This window comes from Pelobates fuscus, chromosome 2 (genome assembly GCF_036172605.1).
Source record: "Pelobates fuscus isolate aPelFus1 chromosome 2, aPelFus1.pri, whole genome shotgun sequence".
NCBI classification, from domain to species: domain Eukaryota; kingdom Metazoa; phylum Chordata; class Amphibia; order Anura; family Pelobatidae; genus Pelobates; species Pelobates fuscus.
This window is the reverse complement of record NC_086318.1, coordinates 299,999,704-300,018,792: the sequence shown is the minus strand read 5'-3', so window position 1 is coordinate 300,018,792 and position 19,089 is coordinate 299,999,704.

Below are 19,089 nucleotides of genomic sequence, written 5' to 3'. Positions count from 1 at the left end.
AAAGTATACCCCAGCTTGTTATTTTCTATGAAAATTCGAAGATCCAAGAAGTCAATTTGTTGGTTGTTAATTTGATGGGTAAGTCTTACTGGTGAATCCAGTTGATTCAATGACCCTATCATATCATGGAGACTTTGTTCTTCACCTGTCCATATAATGAGCACGTCATCGATGTATCTCAGGTATTTCAGGATATGATGACCATATTTTTGAAGAATGTGTACCTGTTCATATGCATGCATGTATGCATTAGCATACATGGGTGCCATAGGGGCACCCATCGATGTTCCTGATATTTGTATATAGAATGCTTTTTCAAAACGAAAATAATTAAGTGTAAGGCATAGTTCCAATAATTCAAGTATATATTCAATCGGGGGCTCTATACGTTCTTGGTACTGTGTTAGTACTTGGCGCATCGCCTGAATTCCCTCCTCATGGGGAATTATGGTGTATAGACTGCTTACGTCGATGGCTGCTAAGTAGACTCCTTGTGGGGGGAGTTCCATAGAGTTTAAGGCTGCTATGACTTGCGCCGAGTCTTTGACATAGGTAGGTAGTGACATTACCGGTTTTTTAAATTTTGCGTCTAGCCATTTCCCTATGGGTTCTAATAATCCCCCGATCGCCGATACAATCGGTCGTCCTGGTGGGCACTCCAGGTTTTTATGAACCTTAGGCACTGTGTATATGATTGGGCACCGAGGGTGGGTTTCAAATAAGTACTCATATTCCGTGGTGGTGAGGAAACCTGCTTCTAAGCCCCTTTGCAGTGTCTGTTGGACAACTTTACTGAATTCACAGGTGGGGTCTATTTGCGTGTATTCATAGACTCTGGTATCTTTTAATTGTTTAAGGATTTCCTCCTTATAGTCGTCATATTGTTGGACGACTATTGCGCCTCCCTTGTCCGCTGGACGTATGGTAATGGACATATCTTTAGCCAAGCTGTTTAGGGCTTCTCTTTCATCTTTAGATAAATTTGGACGTCTTTGGTTCCGGGTGGTTGTAACCTTCATGGTATCAAATTTTAACATTTGTGAGAACGTTTTTAATGTAGGGTTTAGGTTGGAGGGGTCAAAGGTGCTTCTCATTTTGAACTTTTCACTGTTCTCCTCACTTTGATGTTGTTGATTAGAACTTTTGAAGAAATCTGCTAAACGGAGTTTTCTATTAAATTGAAATTGCTCAATTTCCCATTGGAATTTATTAATATTAGCAGTCGGAACAAATGAAAGTCCTTTATTTAGAAGCTTAATTTCTGTAGTGGTAAGGTTCCTAGTGGCTAGATTGATGATAGGGTTAACTAGCGTCTCCTTGGCGGTCGTCCCCTGTGTCCAGTGCCTTTTCCCTTTCTGTCCCCTCCTGGTGTAGTTTTGATGTTTGGGGGGCGCTCTGTGCCTTGGTGGTTCCCACCTGTGGTTTCTCTCACCAGGCCAAGTCCCGGTTCTAAAAAAGACGTATTATATGATGCTGTAGTATTAGAGTAAGCCCCCTCTCTTTGCGAATCCTTATAATCAGAGTCAGAAGCCGACTCTCCCGAGGTAAAGTCAACAGTGGATGCAATTGGTTTTCTAATTCTAGGCTTGTAGGTTCTATATGCGGGTCTGGTGTTATCTCCTGATAGCCACCTGTATACTCTGTGCTCTGAGTAATCAGCTTGTACTTTGGTAAGTTTTTCTCTTTTAAACCTGACCAAATCGTTTTTATATTGTTTCAGATCTTCTGTTAGTTTCTGAATCAATGTATCACAGTTGGGTGCTGTAATTGTAGTTGTATGCAATACTTCATAATTTGAAATTTTAAATTTAGTGATTTTTAATTCACGACCTACCTCCTCGATCACCACCAGCATCAGGTCCAGGGAACACTTATTTAGTATACCAATCCACTTCCGACACACTTCAGGGTTGTTCCTTCCAATAGTTGGAACGTTTTTAATCCGAAAACCTCTAGGGATTTTTTTCATGCGGTAATAGTCGGATAAGTAGGTGGCATGTAGTTCGAGATCAATTTGTCTTTGTTTAAGTTTAAGCAGATTTCTGATGACGTCCCGAGGTTCAGTAGATACTGGTAGGTCCGAGTCCGTTTGCGGCCACAAAATAGCTGCGGCTTCTGCTTCTGTGTATTGCAATACCTCTGCGTGGTCTGCATACGCTCCGGCTCTTGTCAGGAATTCCTCCATAGATCAAATCCTTGAAAACGATGTGGCTCTCCTGGGTCTGGTGCGTGGATCGAGCCCTGGCTTGACGGGCTCTCCGTAATCAATACAAACTGCAAATGTCCCGCACTCAATGTACCGGTCTTGTGCTTGCCTCGGTGCTGCCTCAGCCTTTAATATATTCAAATGGAAAGAGTGCACTCGAAGGTCTTCTTAAGGATATAAACAATTTATTTTGCCAAATTTCAAAAGACATACAAGTCGACGTTTCAGTCCTCGTGGGACTTTTTTCAAGACAATGAATGGCGGAAAAACAGTGATTTAAATATACATTGCAGGTGATTTGATTGGAGAGTAGGTTATATGAAAGAGAGGCTGTGCAAACGTGAAAGTGGTTATTCAACTTTGAAAATAGGGATTGACCCCTTGAGTGCCTAAATAAAAAAAGGCCTGACAGTGATTGTGGTTACGGCCAAATATCTAATAATCTGCGCTCGCAGACATATATTAAAATTCAAGGATATGAAATAAGAAATATCGAAGTCACCTTAGAATGACTAAGGGTTTGAGATTCTATTTGAATATTTTAACAAATTTGTTAAACTGTATTAAACAGTGTTTTACATTCGCTACATTTTTAAACATTTTTAAACACTAACATAAGGTGGCTGCGTATAGATTGGACTTCCCAGTGTCAATAGATACATTGTAACAAAACTCCAAAATATATTTGAATACCCCGCCGGGGTACTATGTATGTATTATATTGCAAATTAACGGCCATACAGTCTATAGAGTATAACAGGAGCAACCATCAGCCAACATATTCTAGCTAAATAAAAATAATAATAATGTATGAATACTATATGAATAATATGTGGTGGAAAAAAGTCTCATGAGTTAATCACCAGTTTTAATTTTTCTATGACCTTTAGTGCAGATATATCAATTACTATTATCTTCTTTATCTTTTCGGGATGAAGCAGCTGAGTGGGTTGATTTCATTAAGTCCCCCCGGGGACAAAGTTCCTAATGTAAAGATCCAAAAGGCTTCTCTTTGAAGAAGTAGGACATCTCTGTCACCCCCCCTGTTCGGGGCCGGAACATGTTCAATGCCCATAAATTTCAATGTGGGCAGTGTGTGCCCTATTTCCAGAAAATGTTTGGCTATGGGGGTGGTTGCTATGCCGCTAGATAACGCAGTCCTGATGGTGGATCTGTGTCCCCTCATGCGCTCCCTAAGGTCATTAGACGTTTTGCCGATATACATGAGTCCACATGGGCAGGTGATGCGATATACTACATGTGTAGTGGTGCACGTGATCCTTTGCCGTATCTTGTATTCTTTACCTGAGCGAGGGTGGTAGAACGCTTTGCCCGGGGTCATACTATTGCAGGCCATGCACTTCAGACAACGATAACAGCCTGGGCTTTGAACAGACTGATGCGCCTTGGATATATCCGTGTGTACCAGATAATCTCTCAGGTTCCTGTTTCTCCTATAACTAATCATAGGGGTATTTTGGAATATCGTCGGTAGTGTTTTGTCTTTTTTAAGAACCTCCCAGTTGTGTCTTACTTTCTGGGTCATCTCTCCCGATAATGAATGGAACGTTTGAGGGAAGATCATTCTGTTTTGGTTGTTTTTAATTTTAGGGCCGTCTGTGTAATTTTTGAGTGCTTTTGAATATGCACACTCCAGCAATTGTCTTGGGTATCCACGTTGTGAAAATTTTTCAAACATTTCTTGTACCTGGTTTGCTGCTTTTGTAGAATCAGAGTTGTTCCTCAGTATTCTCATAAATTGAGATACCGGTAAAGATTTTATAAGGTTAGGTGGGTGGTGACTGCTGGCGTGTAGTAACGTATTGCGGTCAGTTTCCTTGGCAAATAAAGTATACCCCAGCTTGTTATTTTCTATGAAAATTCGAAGATCCAAGAAGTCAATTTGTTGGTTGTTAATTTGATGGGTAAGTCTTACTGGTGAATCCAGTTGATTCAATGACCCTATCATATCATGGAGACTTTGTTCTTCACCTGTCCATATAATGAGCACGTCATCGATGTATCTCAGGTATTTCAGGATATGATGACCATATTTTTGAAGAATGTGTACCTGTTCATATGCATGCATGTATGCATTAGCATACATGGGTGCCATAGGGGCACCCATCGATGTTCCTGATATTTGTATATAGAATGCTTTTTCAAAACGAAAATAATTAAGTGTAAGGCATAGTTCCAATAATTCAAGTATATATTCAATCGGGGGCTCTATACGTTCTTGGTACTGTGTTAGTACTTGGCGCATCGCCTGAATTCCCTCCTCATGGGGAATTATGGTGTATAGACTGCTTACGTCGATGGCTGCTAAGTAGACTCCTTGTGGGGGGAGTTCCATAGAGTTTAAGGCTGCTATGACTTGCGCCGAGTCTTTGACATAGGTAGGTAGTGACATTACCGGTTTTTTAAATTTTGCGTCTAGCCATTTCCCTATGGGTTCTAATAATCCCCCGATCGCCGATACAATCGGTCGTCCTGGTGGGCACTCCAGGTTTTTATGAACCTTAGGCAAAGGATCACGTGCACCACTACACATGTAGTATATCGCATCACCTGCCCATGTGGACTCATGTATATCGGCAAAACGTCTAATGACCTTAGGGAGCGCATGAGGGGACACAGATCCACCATCAGGACTGCGTACTCTAGCGGCATAGCAACCACCCCCATAGCCAAACATTTTCTGGAAATAGGGCACACACTGCCCACATTGAAATTTATGGGCATTGAACATGTTCCGGCCCCGAACAGGGGGGGTGACAGAGATGTCCTACTTCTTCAAAGAGAAGCCTTTTGGATCTTTAAATTAGGAACTTTGTCCCCGGGGGGACTTAATGAAATCAACCCACTCAGCTGCTTCATCCCGAAAAGATAAAGAAGATAATAGTAATTGATATATCTGCACTAAAGGTCATAGAAAAATTAAAACTGGTGATTAACTCATGAGACTTTTTTCCACCACATATTATTCATATAGTATTCATACATTATTATTATTTTTATTTAGCTAGAATATGTTGGCTGATGGTTGCTCCTGTTATACTCTATAGACTGTATGGCCGTTAATTTGCAATATAATACATACATAGTACCCCGGCGGGGTATTCAAATATATTTTGGAGTTTTGTTACAATGTATCTATTGACACTGGGAAGTCCAATCTATACGCAGCCACCTTATGTTAGTGTTTAAAAATGTTTAAAAATGTAGCGAATGTAAAACACTGTTTAATACAGTTTAACAAATTTGTTAAAATATTCAAATAGAATCTCAAATCCTTAGTCATTCTAAGGTGGCTTCGATATTTCTTATTTCATATCCTTGAATTTTAATATATGTCTGCGAGCGCAGATTATTAGATATTTGGCCGTAACCACAATCACTGTCAGGCCTTTTTTTTTATTTAGGCACTCAAGGGGTCAATCCCTATTTTCAAAGTTGAATAACCACTTTCACGTTTGCACAGCCTCTCTTTCATATAACCTACTCTCCAATCAAATCACCTGCAATGTATATTTAAATCACTGTTTTTCCGCCATTCATTGTCTTGAAAAAAGTCCCACGAGGACTGAAACGTCGACTTGTATGTCTTTTGAAATTTGGCAAAATAAATTGTTTATATCCTTAAGAAGACCTTCGAGTGCACTCTTTCCATTTGAATATATATATATATATATATATATATATATATTTATATATACTCTCTTGTATATAACGTCATAGTAAGAGTATTTTTTTACCATATACATATATTAAGATAAAAATTCACTTTGTATATATGTAATATATATAATAACTATATATATTATGTATATATATTATAACAAATAAATAATAATTCAAAATAAACTGTAAAAAAAGTAAAAGTAAAAGTTTACAAAAATTATATATAAATATGTAATTTTATGCTCACTGTATTTTGATATTAATATATATATATATATATATATATATATATCTCAAAATACACTTTTACTTAAATTACACATATATATATATATAAAACGGTTGTTAAGGACATCCGCGACAAATAGGAGCCCTGGACCGGCGATCCACAGAGATCACGGTCGGGGAGGACTGCCAGAGACCCCAGCAGTCCCCCTACAGCAGCTCCGGCCACCCTGGCCCTCCAGGGCCATGTGATCGCCATGATCACATCACTGCAATAGGACTCTAGGAGCTGCCAGCAGGTGGACTGTCTGAGCTTTCAGGCAGCCCCCCAGGCTGCTATAAAAATAATAAAATAAATATATTATACATACAGGTGTTCCTCATTTAGCGACCTACCTGTTTTACGATGGCTCGCACTTACAATCAGGCGTTATTGCTAGCCGTCATGGGGATTCCCTGCTCTGGTGCGCATGTCTTCCCCGAACATAGAAGAACTCACCAGAGCAGGGAATCCCTCAAATCTATGTTCAGGGAAATTTTCCCGAACATAGATGAATGCACGAGAGCAGGGAATCCCTCAAATCTATGTTAGGGGAAATTTCCCCGAACATAGATTAGAAGGATTCCCTGCTCTAGTGTGTTCGTATATGTTCATATAGAACATAGATGATTGCACTAGAACAGGGAATCCCTTAGCACCTCACTTACTGACCGATTCGTTCTACAACCAGATCATAGGAAGGGAACCCAGTCTGTAAGTGAGGAGTGTCTGTATTATATATGTATAATATATTATAAATATATAATGCTTCTATATGATTCCATTCTAAGTGTACATTGATATATATATACACATATATCTCAAAATACACTTATGATGAAATCATATATATGCAGTATACATGTTTAATATATTATAAAATGATTTAATTATAATATATTATACATATATAGGAAATAAATGTATATACACACACACATATATGTATATGTGTGTGCGTGTAAATATATATATATATATATATATATATATATATATAATTAAATATATATACACACGTAGACACGTATTATGTGTGTGTGTGCATATATATATATATATATATATATATATATAAATATATATATATACCGTATATACTCGAGTATAAGCCGAGTTTTTCAGCACATTTTTTGTGCTGAAAAACCCCAACTCGGCTTATACTCGAGTCATAGTCTGTATTATGGCAATTTGCATTGCCATAATACAGACAATGGGGGCTGTGGGGGCTGCAGAGAGATGTTACTTACCTTTCCTGCAGCTCCTGTCAGCTCTCTCCTCCTCCGCCGGTCCATTCAGCTCTTCTGTCAGCTCACAGTGTAAATCTCGCGAGAGCCGCGGCTCTCGCGAGATTTACACTGGGAGCTGACCGAGGTGCTGAACGGACCGGCGGAGGAGGAGAGAGCTGACAGGAGCTGCAGGAAAGGTAAGTAACATCTCTCTGCAGCCCCCACAGCCCCCTCCTACACAGTGCCCATCCACTGGACCACCAGGGAAGGAGAGCCCCCCTCCCTGGCCAGCTAGCAAGCAGGGAGGGGGGACAAAAAAATATATATATTAATAATAATAAAAAAATAAAAATAAAAAAATTATAAAATAAAAATAATAAAATAAAAAATAATAAAATAAAAAAATGTAATGAAACAAAAAAAAATATTAAAATAATAATTAAAAAATAAAAAATGCCCACCCCCCACCAAGGCTCTGCATCACACTCTGCATTACACACACACACATACACACACTGCATTCATACACACACACTGCACTCATACACACACACACTGCATTCATACACACACACAGCACTCATACACACACACTGCACTCATACACACACACAGCACTCATACACACAGCATTCTCATACACACACACTGCACTCATACACACAGCATTCATACACACACACAGCATTCATAAACACACACACACAGCATTCATATACACACACACACACAGCATTCATACACACACACAGCATTCATACACACACACAGCATTCATACACACACACACAGCATTCATACACACACACACAGCATTCATACACACACACAGCATTCATACACACACACAGCATTCATACACACACACTGCACTCATACACACACACTGCACTCATACACACACACTGCACTCATACACTCACACTGCACTCATACACAGCATTCTCATACACACACACTGCACTCATACACACAGCATTCTCATACACACACACAGCATTCATACACACACACACAGCATTCATACACACACACACAGCATTCATACACACACACAGCATTCATACACACACACAGCATTCATACACACACACACTGCACTCATACACACACACTGCACTCATACACACACTGCACTCATACACAGCATTCTCATACACACACACTGCACTCATACACACAGCATTCTCATACACACACACTGCATTCATATACACACACTGCATTCATATACACACTGCACTCATATACACACTGCATTCTCATACACACACACTGCATTCATTATATACACACACTGTAAATAAATATTCAATTAATATAAATTTTTAAGGATCTAATTTTATTTAGAAATTTACCAGCAGCTGCTGCATTTCCCACCCTAGTCTTATACTCGAGTCAATAAGTTTTCCCAGTTTTTTGGGGTAAAATTAGGGGCCTCGGCTTATATTCGGGTCGGCTTATACTCGAGTATATACGGTATATATATATATATATATATATATATATGCATGTGTATATTATATATATATATATATATATATATATTATACACAAACACATATTATATTTATATATATATATATATATATATATATATATATATATAAATTACAAAAAAATAAACATTTATACAAATAAAACCACTAACTTTGGCCAGTGTTTGTGACTAAGTGGCTACTACAAAAGACTGGACATACCCCATTTTGGGTTGTCTACATTTGAAAATGGTATGCCATGATGGGGCTATTTCACATTGCTGGGCTACCATATGATCTCAAAAGGCAACACAGATCCAGCAAACCAATCTGGCAAACAGAATCGGGCAAGCCCTATATTGACCCTGTAACTTTACAAAACACCATAAAACCTGTACATGGGGGGTATTGTTATAGCCGGGAGACTTTGTTGAACACAAATATGAGTGTTATAAACCAATAAAACGTATTTCGACAATTAAATCACTCGTAAAAGTGCAGTTTTTATGTAAACACTTTGTAGGCCCAGCAAACCTATCTGGCAAATTTCAATGTGCAAACATGGAAAAGGGGAAAGCCCTACATTTGACCTCTGTAAGTTTGCAAAAGCCCATAAAACATGCACATTGGGGGCACTGTTGTACTCGGGAGATGTTGCTGAACACATATTGGGGGTTTCTTTGTCAGTAACACATAACAGGAACTAAGAATACATGCCTAAATACAATGTGAGAGAAAAATAACACAAATAAAAATGACTACCCAAAAGTTCGACAAAGACTGGTGGTAGAATTAGTACATGGAAAGTGTTAAAATACCACCATTTGAAATACCCTAGGGTGTCTACATTTCAAATATATATGGTTTGATGGGGATAAACTACATTGGCCAGCTTCAAAAATGTCCCAAATAGGACATGGGTGCATGATGACCAGCTGTGAAAATTTCAAGTCGGAAAACTGGAATGCGCACCCTCCAAATAAGGTGTTTTAGCCCCCAGAGGACCCGACACACCTATACATGGGTGGTATCACTGTACTCGGGAGATGTTGCTGAACGCATATATATATGTGTATTTTGATAACTATATATATTAAAATCAAAATACAGTTATAATAAAATTACATATATTTTTCTTTAAAAAAAATGTAAAAACATTTTTTTACATTTATTATTTCTTTTTAATAATAATAATAATAATAATAATAAAAAAAATATATATATATATATATACTTGCAAAAGTAGACGGCAGCACTCTCGTTCTTTAAATAAAAATTAACTTTTATTGTATCATCTTAAAAGCAGGATCAACGTTTCAGTCCTCTTCATGGACTTTCATCATGATGATCCTGATGAAAGTCCTTGAAGAGGACTGAACCGTTGATCCTGCTTTTCAGATGATACAATAAAAGTTAATTTTTATTTAAAGACTGAGAGTACAGTCATCTACTTTTGTGCAAGTTTGAATACTGGTAGTATTCCCAGCCTGGTAGTGCACCCAGCCAAGGAATTCTGTATACGTGTGTAATTTTGCTCTAAGTGTATTTTCATATTAATATACGATATCTTGATGGAGAGCACTCAAAGGACTCAAAATGTATTTCAAAGGGGGGGCGGAGCTTGACCTGCTAACGGAACAGTCGCATGTTCGCAGGGCTCCCGATGTTCTCGGCATATTCCCTGCCGCAAACCGCAATCACACGACTTGCCCAAGCACCAAACTGCTACACCCGAGAAAGGGGAGAGCTGGTGTATCCTCCGATACCAGAACCATGCGATTCCGACACCGGGAACCTGAGCTAGCCAGCCGTGGCCTACAGATGGCGGGGATGGGGAGAGACGGCCGCTCTCCTCGTCTTGACACCGGCAATGCAGACACAGCGACATACTACCTCTCCCCCCCCCCCAGGGACCGGCGGGGGTGATCCCGGTCCACTCCAGGGAGGCAACCCTGCTGCATGGGACAAACGAGAAGGCACTGAACGAGCACTACCCAGCAATGGGAAATCGAAATATGGCGGACGCCACGTGCTCTCACCCACACTGGGACCTCGAAGCCAGACTAGACAGCCTGTTCACAGCCTTCTGGAGGAAGCTGGAGAGTAGGCAGCAACAAGCACTACTTACCGAGACAGAACAAACACCTCATAAACTGCCTTCACGCTCCAGGGACAAACCCACAGTATCCAAGATACGGAGAGGCAGAAAATGGCGGACCACAAGCTCCCAGCACACGCGGGCCACGCACCAGAAAACACCCAAGCTTCGAAAATCAGCAAACAAAGCCACAACCAGCCTGCCACGAGCCGACAGGGCTGCAGTAAGGTGCCTGCCTCACAAAGCAAGCCGGTCTCTGACGCCACGCAGAAGAAGCTGCCGCTCCTGCACAGCCGGGCTTACACAGCGACCCCTGAATGCAGACCCACACTTGGGAAAGCAGCAAGGCCCCATAGAGAGACTCTCAGGACTGGGAAACGCAGAGCCTCCACACGGCATTGGATGAATATAGGTACCATGGTACCCCAGCAATACACCCCCAGTGCCCACACCTTGAGCCCAGAACCACCCCAGTTTCACCCAGCACGCCAGCATGCTCTCATCCTCAGACCACCATAACGGGACTTAAAGCCTGATTTACCTGGGGAGCCTCCCGGGAAACACACTCCTCTACCACAGTACTATGGACCACAAGCTTGAGTCATAAAAGACTATTAATCACTAGCACTGTTTTCATGTTTACTCAGCATGTTTTCCTCCAAACATGCCCTAATTGTGCAGACATGTGTACTTAACATATTATTTTATTGCCATATATATACAACCACATAGTATAAGCTACTATATTGTACTTATCACATAACAGAGCTCAATGTTAACATTTTCTGTTACCCATCCTTATTTTATGCCTAGCCGAACTCCCCAGTTGCAACTAAATGGTTAAAGCCTGTTTAAGCATCTATATAAAAAAAAAATGTGCATGACCCTCAAAAGTCACTTCAAGTTTTAAACATATTGTACTGAAGCTTGTCCATGATGCTGTGAAAGCTTGCACGACCAAAATAAAGAATTAAAAAAAAAAAAAAATGTATTTCAAATAGTGCTTTTTATTTTAGCATCAAATCTTTGGATACAGAGTGTCGATGTTTCAGTCCCACTGGACTTGTATATAGTTGCAAGAAAAAGTATGTGAACCCTTTGGAATGATATGGATTTCTGCACAAATTGGTCATAAAATGTGATCTGATCATCATCTAAGTCACAACAACAGACAATCACAGTCTGGTTAAACTAATAACACACAAAGAATGAAATGTTGCCATGTTTTTATTGAACACACCATGTAAACATTCACAGTGCAGGTGGAAAAAGTATGTGAACCCTTGGATTTAATAACTGGTTGAACCTCCTTTGGCAGCAATAACTTCAACCAAACGTTTCCTGTAGTTGCAGATCAGACATGCACAACGGTCAGGAGTAATTCTTGACCATTCCTCTTTACAGAACTATTTCAGTTCAGCAATATTCTTGGGATGTCTGGCGTGAATTGCTTTCTTGAGGCCATGCCACAGCATCTCAATCGGGTTGAGGTCAGGACTCTGACTGGGCAACTTCAGAAGGCGTATTTTCTTCTGTTTAAGCCATTCGGTTGTTGATTTACTTCTCTGCTTTGGGTCATTGTCCTGTTGCAACACTCATCTTCTGTTGAGCTTCAGCTGGTAGACAGATGACCTTAAGTTCTCCTGCAAAATGTCTTGATAAACTTGGGAATTCATTTTTCCTTCGATGATAGCAATCCGTCCAGGCCCTGACGCAGCAAAGCAGCCCCAAACCATGATGCCCCATCACCATACTTCACAGTTGGGATGAGGTTTTGATGTTGGTGTGCTGTGCCTCTTTTTCGCCACACATAGTGTTGTGTGTTTCTTCTAAACAACTCAACTTTGGTTTCATCTGTCAACAGAATATTTTGCCAGTACTGCTGTGGAACATCCAGGTGCTCTTGTACAAACTGTAAACGTGCAGCAATGTTTTGTTTGGACAGCAGTGGCTTCCTCTGTGGTATCCTCCCATAAATTCCATTCTTGTTTAGTGTTTTACATATTGTAGATTCGCTAACAGGGATGTTAGCATTTGCCAGTGACTTTTGTAAGTCTTTAGCTGACACTCTAGGATTCTTCTTCACCTCATTGAGCAGTCTGCGCTGTGCTCTTGCAGTCATCTTACCAGGACGGCCACTCCTAGGGAGAGTAGCAGCAGTGCTGAACTTTCTCCATTTATAGACAATTTGTCTTACCATGGACTGATGAACAGCAAGGCTTTTGGAGATACTTTTATAACCCTTTCCAGCTTTATGCAAGTCAACTATTCTTAATCGTAGGTCTTCTGAGAGCTCTTTTGTGCGAGGCATCATTCACATCAGGCAATGCTTCTTGTGGAAAGCAAACCCAGAACTGGTGTGTGTTTTTTATAGGGCAGGGCAGCTGTAACCAACACCTCCAATCTCATCTCATTGATTGGACTCCAGTTGGCTGACATCTCACTCCAATTAGCTCTTGGAGATGTCATTAGTCTAGGGGTTCACATACTTTTTCCACCTGCACTGTGAATGTTTACATGGTGTGTTCAATAAAAACATGGCAACATTTCATTCTTTGTGTGTTATTAGTTTAAGCAGACTGTGAGTGTCTATTGTTGCGACTTAGATGATGATCAGATCACATTTTATGACCAATTTGTGCAGAAATCCATATCATTCCAAAGGGTTCACATACGTTTTCTTGCAACTGTATATATGCAAACAAAATATGTGATCACAACCCCAGTGAGAAACAGTGATAATATACAAAAAGCGGAGCTTCCCTGTATAAGGTGAAGTTTCCTGGAAAAGATCCCCAAAGACTTCCTCTTGTCTTCAGCATACATACAAAATAGAGTAGGGGATTATCTGCTAAACACAGATAAAATGGAAAAACATAGCGTTTAACTGTGTGGGAAAAATAAGGATGTATAATAAGCAATTGGCCACTCACAAATTTTCAGATGTAAAAAAGCCTTGAGTGTAATCTTTTTCCTCCAGATTTTCTATGTTCATCCTCACACTCCCATCAGTAGTTTAGAGATATTTGCTCCAAAAGAGAAAATATATACAGAAAAATAAGGTGCAAATCCAGAGTGTAGTAAAAAAGATTTAATAACTTACATGTATATTTAAAACAATCAGCATATCACCACTGGGCGTCCTACGCGTTTCGTCCTAAAATAGGACTTCCTCGGGGACTTGGTGCATCAAATGACAGCAGAAAGACAAATATAAAACATTCCCCCCCCCCCCCCGAGTTCTTATATATCCCCTCCGGACATTCATTATTCCATCATTCTCGGCCGGTGTTCTTTCGCCGTTCAGGCGGCACTTCCGGTTTTGACGGGATGTTGTCATCACGCACGTCATCTGCGTTCCAGGCGTGCGTTCCACATACCCGGAAGTGGGTGGCGATCGGCAATTATGCAATGTTTTCTCGGAGGCATGGAAACAAATAAGAGCACATGAGGGGGAAAAAGCATTAAAAAAAATTTATTAAAAAAACTCTGGATCGCTCGTTTTAACCCGTGCAATACCTGCAAAGCATGCAAAAATCAAAAATTTATACAAAAGAGAGAATTCGTTAGCTTCACAACAGGAGAAAAATTTAAAGTAAAATCTAACATAAACTGCAATACTAAAAATGTAGTGTACATGCTTCAATGCCCATGCGGGAAACAATACGTGGGAAGAACTTGAAGAACTAAGAAAGAATATTAGAACATCAAAATAATGTAAGAAAAAAATCAATTAAACATGTAGTACCACTGCATTGTAACTCTTGTAACCAATTTGGTGAGCAAAATTTTTCCTTTATGGGCATTGAGCGTGTAGATCCCTATTGGAGGGGAGGAGACCTGACCAAAAAACTCTCGCAAAGAGAAACATTCTGGATAAATAAACTAAAAACACTCCAACCTTGGGGTCTGAATATAGATATTGATCTGTGGAGTTTTTTTGAGGATTAATTGAGATTACATAAGCAATATTTTCATAAAAGTTGCACTTCTCCTTTTCTATTTCATCCTTCCACTTTATTATTTTTGTATATTATCATTTTTCAGGTATATACATTTTATATGCATTTTTTTATTTTGTATGGGGGTACTAATTGGGAAAGGCCATAAGAAAATTCTTACATAATATAACCCCTTCCACTAAAACAGAAATAAATACTGATATTACCATCAAAAACTGGGGGGCTTACGTACCAAAAAGCCTAAAATAAATTAAAAGGAATTTTTGAAAAGAGAATTCAATTGATGGAAGAAACCGAATTATTGTGGAGGGTGAGATGAAAGAGGAGAAGTACTTGGTACATAAGGGTTTCCACCTCACCTAAATCACTTATATAAAGTAAGGCACTAAAATTGCTAGTCGGATTTATATGTTCTGTACACATTCTTAGGATGGGAAACGAAACAATTGATTTACATGAAGTATCATGTTCTTTAATATAAATCTCCTTCCCCATCTGGAATGTATCTGTCTTATTGTACATACCTGTTGTAAAAATTGTATATAATTTTATTTTGGGATCATATATGTACATATGGGACTTATATATATGATTTATGTATGTTTCAGGGTTCATATAGTATATATATATACTTAAGTATAATAGATACATCCACTTTTGTGTGGTTTAGAGCAAGAGAAATAAGAGTAATACATTGTAGAGCGATCCAGAGTTTTTTTAATAATTTTTTTTTAATGCTTTTTCCCCCTCATGTGCTCTTATTTGTTTCCATGCCTCCGAGAAAACATTGCATAATTGCCGATCGCCACCCACTTCCGGGTATGTGGAACGCACGCCTGGAACGCAGATGACGTGCGTGATGACAACATCCCGTCAAAACCGGAAGTGCCGCCTGAACGGCGAAAGAACACCGGCCGAGAATGATGGAATAATGAATGTCCGGAGGGGATATATAAGAACTCGGGGGGGGGGGGGGAATGTTTTATATTTGTCTTTCTGCTGTCATTTGATGCACCAAGTCCCTGAGGAAGTCCTATTTTAGGACGAAACGCGTAGGACGCCCAGTGGTGATATGCTGATTGTTTTAAATATACATGTAAGTTATTAAATCTTTTTTACTACACTCTGGATTTGCACCTTATTTTTCTGTATATATTTTCTCTTTTGGAGCAAATATCTCTAAACTACTGATGGGAGTGTGAGGATGAACATAGAAAATCTGGAGGAAAAAGATTACACTCAAGGCTTTTTTACATCTGAAAATTTGTGAGTGGCCAATTGCTTATTATACATCCTTATTTTTCCCACACAGTTAAACGCTATGTTTTTCCATTTTATCTGTGTTTAGCAGATAATCCCCTACTCTATTTTGAACTGTATATATGTCCTGGCCTTGGCCATGGCAGCACTACTCCAGGGTTAGCTCCTCCCCTCACTTCCATTGGACAGGACTGAATGTTAGCCCATAAAAGGCCACATGACCATAATTCCCCAGTTCTTTTCCTGTCCACACTCCCTTGGATTTTTTCTGTGTGATATTTCATTATCCTACTTTTTCTTTTTCACATACTTGGGACTTGTTAGTTCCTTTTCCTGGGATTAATTCAGCCTCTCTTCTCCCAGAAGCTGCAGTATATGGTGCCTCACCCAGGGTGACCCCTTGCAGAACCCCCCTTAGTGAACGGAGGTGCATGCTGCAGTGTCCCTTGGGTAGCAGCTAGGAACGTTACAATGTCTGATAAATCCTTATGGGTACTGTATTTCTGCTGAGGGGCACAGGTTCCAGAGCTTGAAAGATGTGAATTTCATATCTGTTAGCATTTTTGGCGCCTAACAGTAAGTACTTCCGGGTCAGGCAGCCTTTGCCGGATGTGAACTTTGATTTGGTGCGATGGGTGAAATTTGGTCGAATTCGGTTGGAATTCGGTCTAATTCAGGTGAATTTGGTTGAATTCGGACGATATTCGCGTGAATTCGCAAATTTCGTTCCTGTGTTTATTTCTCATTTAATAAATGTTTTTTCCCTCCTATTGAGTCTGGAGACAATCTGAGGTTATTTGTCCTGCAAGCTATACAGTGCTCTGATTTCTGCAGATCGTTTTGGTTTTCCTTTTTGTGCAATGAGGTAAGTTCTTATTTTTCCATATAACTTTTTTTTTTTTTAACTTGCATTAGATGAATTACAAGGTTTTTTTTTTTATCTGGATAGTAGTCCCTAATGGGCGATCTCTTTCCAGATGCTCAATTATTGTATCTTCATTGGCTCACCAGCCAAGAAAAGAAATAGGTCACAATCTAGAGGTACAGGGCAAGTCAAATATTTTTTTCAATTTTTTCCATTATTAAATATATCACCTTAATTTGGAATCAAAAGAGTACCTTCTGTCATTATGTCAGTTCCCTCAGGTCTCCAAGGAGATCCCCGGTTTCACCTGCAGAAAGGATACCAAGGCCTAATAAGTGCAATGCATGTGACTATGTGGTGGCAGAAGGGCTTTGCATAGCCTGCATTAAACTGATTGCTGATCCACCAGCAGCTCATCCTGCAATGGCCAATCCAGCTGATGTGATTTCCATAATCAAACAGGCTGTGGCAGAAGGTGTTAAGGAAGTCACTCAGTCTACCAGGTATTCTAAGCCTACGAGGAGAGAGATCTCTGACAGTGAGAGGTCTATAGAGGACTCCTATGAGAAGAGTCATTTTCCTACTGAATACCCAGAGTCATCTGATGATGAGGAATTCCCATATTCAGGGGGGTTTGATGAAAGGAAAACAAAAGCTATCATTGAGGCTGTGAGGAAGACTTTAAGTTTGGAAGAATCCTTCATTCAAGTATCCTCATATAGCAAGCACTTTGCTAGTCTCAAGAGAAAAGAAACCGCTTTTCCCCTCCATGAGACCATAAACACCCTTATTCATGTCAAATCTGAGAAACGGGTCAGTTTTCAGGGTAAGTGGTCCAAGCTATACCCATTCAAGAAAGCTGCCTCTGCCTCTTGGATCTCGGCTCCCAAGGTGAACGCGGCAGTAGTCAGACTGGCCAAGAAGACCACCTTGCCTCTGGATGACTCTAGCTCTTTGAGAGAACCTATGGAGAAAAGGATCGATACTAATCTTTCTAAGGCCTACATGGCAACAGGAGCTAGTCTGCACCCAGCAGCTGCCTTAACTTCAGTTTCCAGGGCTCTTAATCAATGGGCAGATGATCTGGTAGCAGACATCAAGGATGGAGTGAGTAGATCACATCTCATCAGAGCTGTAGAAGACATTAGTCTTGCGGCAGATTTTTGCTCCGATGCCTCTGTGGATCTGGTACGCTCAATAGCTAGGTCCATGGCCCTCAATGTTGCTGGCCATAGAGCACCCTGGCTTAAGGCCTGGGATGCAGACAACGCATCCAAGAATAGTCTCTGCTCTCTACCTTTTCAGGTTGACATGCTTTTCGGACACCAGCTGGATGAGTGCATCAAAAAGGCTACAGAAGGCAGTAAAGCCTCAAGGCCATGTAACAGGAGCAACAAAATATCCCATAATGCTGACAGGAGGTCATTCAGAGACTCAAGGCAATACAGACCTGGAAGACAGTCTTTTCGGAGCCAGCCATGGAAGGCTGGTCAATCCTCTCATAAAGGTTGTAGTGGCAAAGTGTCATCTGCCCAGCAGAATAAAAGATTCTGACTGCTTCCAGGTAAGGGCACCAGATTGCTTCATTTCTCAGAGACTTGGAGCCACACCATCAAGGATCTGTGGATCCAGAAGGTGGTCTCCCTAGGTTACTGGTTAGAATTCGAGGAGACACCTTCTTCAGGAAAATTCTCCAGGTCCTCATTTCCAGAAAATGTAAGAAAAAGAAGGGCACTTCTAGAATTCATAGATTCTCTGTCCCGACAATTGGTGATCTGCCAAGTTCCCAGAGAAGACCGATTTCAGGGATTCTACTAAAGGCTTTTTCTTGCCCCAAAAGGCAAGGATGCATGGAGGCCAATCCTGGATTTTTCCATTCTCAATACCTTTCTGTGTGCCAGACGATTCAGGATGGAATCATTAGCCTCCATCATCCAGGCAGTGTCTACAGGCAATTGGTTAATTTTCATCGATCTCAAGAATGCCTATTTCCACTTCCCAATACCCGGTGTACATCAGAGGTTCCTGAGGTTCTGTCTGAA